Source organism: Triticum aestivum, chromosome 3A (genome assembly GCF_018294505.1).
Source record: "Triticum aestivum cultivar Chinese Spring chromosome 3A, IWGSC CS RefSeq v2.1, whole genome shotgun sequence".
Taxonomy (NCBI): Eukaryota; Viridiplantae; Streptophyta; class Magnoliopsida; order Poales; family Poaceae; genus Triticum; species Triticum aestivum.
In genome coordinates this window covers 676,946,737-676,952,922 of record NC_057800.1, presented here as the reverse complement: position 1 = coordinate 676,952,922, position 6,186 = coordinate 676,946,737, and the positions used below count along the sequence as shown (strand labels likewise).

Sequence of the window (6,186 nt, the reverse complement as noted above, 5' to 3'; positions counted from 1 at the left end):
CGTGAATTTAGAAAAAATATTAAACACATATTTACAGAATTTTCAAAAACGTATATTTGGGAAAGAAATGACTAATTTACAATAAAACATGTATAAAATTGTTCCTGATGTCTAAAATAATGTACAATATGTATATTTAAAAATAGGTTCACCGTGCGCTCAAACAAATGTTAGTACTGTGTTAAATAAATGTTTGTTCAGAATTTGAAAAATGATGATAACATTAATAAAATGTTCGTGACATCCAAAAAAGTGCTAGTGTTTAAAAAACATGTAACTGACATTTTAAATAATTAACAATTTAAAAACATTCAGTTAACTAAAAGAAGGTTTCGTTGCATTCAAAATTATGTGACATTAAAAATTGTTCATATGTTTCAAGAAATGTGGTCGTGGCATTTTTATGCAAATTTTAAACAGTTCACATTGCTGAAAAATGTGTCATATCTTCCAAAAAAAGGTGCAACGTGTACTTGAAAAACTGTTGAAAATATATTCAAAAAGATGTGCAAAAGCATATATTTTTAACTATATTACTTTATGAGAAAACATGTATAAAAATGTTATTGATCTATACAGAAATATACAATGTGTGTGAAAGAAATATAGACATCCAAATATACATTTGAAAAAAAATATGTATTGAAAAGTGTTAATCATGTATAAAAATATTGTTTTCTATTTAAAAAAGTACAATGTATATAAAAAGTATACATGTATTGGAAAAATCCAAACAAAACCAGTAAGGAAACACAAAAATATGAAACAGCAATAAAACAAACACAGAAGACCGTCCAAAACCAACACCAAAAATCAAAAAAGGAAAGCAAAATGAGAAAATAAAGAAAAACAGAAAAAGGAAAACCCGACGAAAGATACTTCGAAAATCGGCTCGAACCAGTCTATAGAACCTTTCTAAAACCGTTTAATGGCAGGCACACTCAAATAGAATGAGGCCCTTGCATCAGAGGTGGGGCTATTGTAGCTCTGGGAATAGGCGAAAAGTAGCCCTAGCAGAGTGCAGCATCCAGTCGTATCACACTGTTCAATTTTTTTTTTTGAAAGGGACATAGATGTAGTCCATTAAACTGGTGTATTGAACATATCATTAGCACAGATGTTTAGTATAAACTGTGTAGATGGTCAACTCACACCTCACAACCGTCATCCCCTAACAGAGCGCTACGCACAGCTAGTTCATGAGCTACTACATTACTTGATCTTGGTACAATAGATATTCTGAAATTTTGAAAACTTGCCACACAACATGACTCTTATTTTTCTCTAAATAAAGCACCTAGCGGCGAGATGTTCTTCTGCAAATCAAACAACAAAAGAACTCTGCTACACAGCTGACGAGTTCTGGACGATTTTCACACCATGCAGCGCATCAAGCAGTTCATGTGTGTAGAGCAAAAGTGAATATCACTGTTCAACTAGAAGTCGTTGCCATCGCTGGGAAGCTGCTGGTGGCCGGGCCGGACCATGAACAATCCCTCGTATACTAGCCCCGCGAGCGGCCCACCAATCATCGGCCCAACCCAATAGACCCACTGACTGGCCCAATTCGCTGAGGCGAGCGCGGGCCCGAATGAACGTGCCGGGTTCATAGACGCGCCGGAGAACGGCCCTCCGGCGAGCACGTTGGCGCCGACGACGAAGCCCACCAGTAGCGGGCCCAGGTTGCCGATGCTCCGTCGCGGATCCACGACGGTCGCGTACACCGTGAAGAGCAGCGAGAAGGTGAGCACGGCCTCCCAGAGCACCCCCTGCGGCGCGCCAACCCCGGCGGCCAGCGCGTGCACTGGCATGGTCACCGCGCCGCCGGTGAGGAAGGCGAGGAGGAGGCAGGCGAGGGAGGAGCCGAGCAGCTGCGCGAGCACGTAGAGCGCGGAGCGGAAGAGGGTGATGTGGCCGCCTGCGGCGAGGGAGAGCGCGCGTGACGGCTGGGTTGATGTGGCCGCCGGAGACGTGAAGCCCTGCCGACACCATGACGGCCACCACCATCGCGTGGGCCAGCGCGACCGCCGTCAGGCCCATGATCGTGTCGGCGCCGCCGGCCAGCCTCCCTGCATACACATAACACATGTACATGTAGATCCGGACTCTCGGTACACATGCATGCATGGACGCGTTTCCAACCATCACTGCACTACATACGTACCGGCGGCCATGGTGGAGCCGACGCCGGAGAAGACGAACAGGAAGGTGAGCACAGCCTCGGCGAGCACGGCGCGGACGCAGCCGGCGTCGGTGGCCTCGCTGTGGTGCCCGAGAGCAAACTTCGCCATGTGTACGCTACGTCGCCTCGGTGGCCTCGCTGCTCTGTCGTGGCGAGATGATCACGCACACGCCGAGAGACCGACCCGAGTTATGAGTAGTCTGCTGGAAGCTGGAGTGCAGGAGGAAGCTATATAGTAGGCAGTGCGTGTGCGCAGGATAGGACAAGGATGCGGGAAATGGTGGAATTGCTGATGCGTGCGTAGTAACGGAGGACGGTTAGCAGATGGGTCTCACGCCAGAGGCACCGCCGCCTTCACTGCACTGCACACGCTCAACTTCAGAAAAATCTTGGATGGAAAAGCAAATCTCCACGTACTATACATGCTAGGCACCAAGCTGAAAACTGGAAGCAATGTGTTTCTCCAGGACACGCAAAATTAAATCTTTTGTACGGCCAACCCTGGTAGATGATGAATACAACATCATTTTTATTTTGCGGGGATACACGATGAATACATTGATGACCCGTGAATACGTGATGAATACATACTTTTTATTCAGAATGTAGTCAGCGATCCTGCACTAGAAACTGGACGACAGGCAGCAAGATGATAGACATTTCGCTGCGGTGCGGCAGCATGCAAAGTGGACTTGATCCTAATCACAGGTACAACACCTAATAACATGGCATAACTGAGAATAACAAGGACATTCAGTGTGGTCGCGTTCGATCAGACGGCAGGCAGCATCACAAGCAACCAAGCTCTAGGTGTAGGAGCACGTCATTCAATGAACAATCCGACTCACTCTGAGTTTACACTTGGTAGTCAATTGACTAAGTTTTTTACCGGAGCGGGTACCTACCCAGGGGCGAAGCTACGTGTGCTCCTGGGGTGGCTGTGCCCCCCCCCCCCCCCCAGCCTTGGCAAAAAGTGTGAAGGAAATTTTTTTAGAGGGTGTAGATGAGTATAAATTTAGTATTTGGCCCCCTCATGTCTGGATGATTTTTCATTTGCCCCCCCTGAACTTCCTCCCTAGCTCCGCCAGAGTACCTACCGGTCAAGCATCCGCCGTTGGTGTCATTTTAGAGATCTGTGCCCTTGTTTTGTTTATCAGATAGATGAATGGTAATACATTAATACATGTACTTGCGTCAGACTGACGTCTGACAGAGTCAGCTTTTACAGAGAAGAGAGAGGGGACTGGAGAGAACGCTGCATGCATGCATTCTCTCACCCCATGCACTGGACATGCATTTTATTTTCATCCTCATATTTCTAAGGATTCATATCTTTTGAACCAAATGTTCATTACTGAAATTTCTTATATATTTGAATTCGTTGGGTGAAGACCTTCAAAACAAGATCAATTTTGAATATATTTGAACTATCTTTTTCATATATATTTCAATTACATTTGAAATTAGTTTCATAAAACATTTGAAATAACCAATTTCACATATTTTAAACAACCTATTTCACTATTTTTCAAACACAAGATTAAGCAAATTGACAAACATACCGAAATATGTTTCATATATTTGAGAAATACATGTTTCGTAAACATTGAGTGAAATATTTAGACAACAACTTAGACGTGTTTGAAATAATCAATTTCACATATTTCAAATAACCTATGTCGCATATTTCACTATTTTCTATATTTCAATTTTCTTTTAAATTGCTTTTATAAAACATAAAATTGATCTGCTATTTCATAAAAGTGTTTTGGACTGTTTCGCTAATATCAGTTAAAAAACCATTTCACTCATTTCAAAAATCGATTTCACACATTTCATAAGACATATTACTCTCATTTGCAAATATCAATTTCACTACAAAATTATGAAATATATTGAAATGTATTCCGCTCATTAAAACTATCAGTTTCAAACACTGGAAAATTAGTTTCACAACAAAATTTGGTTTTATTTCTCTTTTATTCAAATAACTTATTTCACTCATTTCAGAAAACACACTGCACTCATTTACAAAATATACATTTCACCAATTTCACTAGTTTCGAGAAACACATAACATTCATTTTTAGAAAACATATTACACTCAATTCACTAGTTTCCAAAATAATTATTTAACAAATTTGAAACAATGCATTTCACTTGGAAAACCGATTTCACTCATTTCGAGAACTGGTTTCAATCATTTTGAAAGTTGTAATTTGAAATGAGTGAAATTTATATTTTGACATGATTGAAATAGTAAAAATTAAACTAGTTTAAATATATTCAAGATTGGTCTCATTCTAAACATCTTATGTTCCAGAATTTGAATATATGAAAATTTTAAATAATAGAACAATGCTTTAAAAAATATTGGCCATCTAAAAATGTAAACAAAAATAAAATGCATGGACTTGTTTGAGAGAGAGGAGAGATGTTGCATGCATGCGTACATCCCGCTGCAAAAAGTACTGCCATTCCTGACATGGGCCCTATTCATCTGACGATGATTTGACTATATATAAAAATATAACTGCTTAAATACATGATTATACATATGAATGGGTCTCGCTTAGACACACATCGTAAAACACGTGAATGGTGAATGATTAGCCGGTAGCTACCAGCACCGGTAAAAGAGAGTTTGCGGGTAGTCAATAGGCTTTTTTTCAAGTAGGATTGGCACGCTGTTCACTCGAGAGACTGACGCAGCCTACCATTTAGGTTTTGGACAGCACGTTTTGTATAGAAACAAAGCAGCTTTTGCCTTTCGCGAGCTCTTTCGGCGTCTCGTTTGGCCATCTGCGAGACAGAAAGCGCAAGACCAACGGAAGGGAACAAAACGGGTTGAGAGAAAAGAAGCTGTATGGTCACTTGGCCAGTGATCCCGGATCTTTTGTGATTTAACTGAACGTAGGGAAGGTGGCAAGCAACAGTTCAGATTCAGAAATCAACAGGGACACTGGCCAATACAGGCCGGGGCCAGGGCAGGGATTCCACCACCCCACTGGCGTGCAGGTTGCAGAATGCCCACAACTGTAGAAATGCACGCTCTAGCCAATGCAACCAAAAGACCGATCTGATAAAAAAGGCTAGGCAGCACATTATACGTCAACAACAACAACACAAGCAGAGCCACACCGCGAATCAACCTGTGGTTGAGTTGGTTAGGTGGACAGTGGTATCCCAACCCACCAGGGTTCAAATCCTGGTGCTCGCATTATTCCTGGATTTATTTCAGGATTTCCGGCGATGCGCTTTTAGTGGGAGGAGACGTTCCCGTCGGCGACAAGGTGCCTACGGTGACTTCGTAAATCTCAAGATGATATGCCGGCTCAGTCTCTCGAAGGTGCTCATAGGGATAGGATGTGCGTGTGTGCGTTCATAGGGATGAGTGTATGCGCGTGTATATGAGCGCTTGTGTTTGTACTGATGCTCAAAAAGAAAAAAACAAGCAGAGCCACACCGCAAACACTATAGATTCCATGACGGCAAAAAAAGATCCGGTCCCGGTCCTAAGAGAAGGGACGATGAGCAGGACCGTGACCACCGTGATGATGATGAAGACCGATCGTGTGGGCGCTGGGGTCGCGAGGATCGCTCCTCCTCCTGGCGTGATCGCCTCTTCCGCAGCCGGTCGCGCGCTCCAGTGCGCAGCGAGGACGAGGACCGCCGCGGCTCTCGGGACAGCCTCCGTTGCTAGGAAACTAGTCTCGCTAATCTCTCAATCACAGGGGAGACAGTAGTTACTTTTCTCGTTTTTCTTCTTTGCTATTTTTTTTATTACGTGAAGGAGGGGTTGGTGGCGATCCTAACTGTGCGCCACGATCCGCCGGACTCGCGCCATCCCACCAGAGCCGATCGTGTCTCCTAGGCCACCAGCGAGACTACCGGGCCACGACGCGACTACGTAGATCTACAGGCGCATGCAAAGCTACATGCACGGCACGCACACGTCGCGGCTCATGCTATCCTGTCTTTTTATTTGAACAGAAAAAACAGCT

At 43.5% G+C, this 6,186-nt stretch overlaps 1 pseudogene; it reads right to left on the bottom strand.

The window, feature by feature from the left end:
• Positions 1-1,088: 1,088 nt before the first annotated feature.
• On the bottom strand, positions 1,089-5,961 carry LOC123059049 (probable aquaporin TIP4-3; annotated as a pseudogene).
• Between the last annotated feature and the right edge of the window lie 225 nt (positions 5,962-6,186).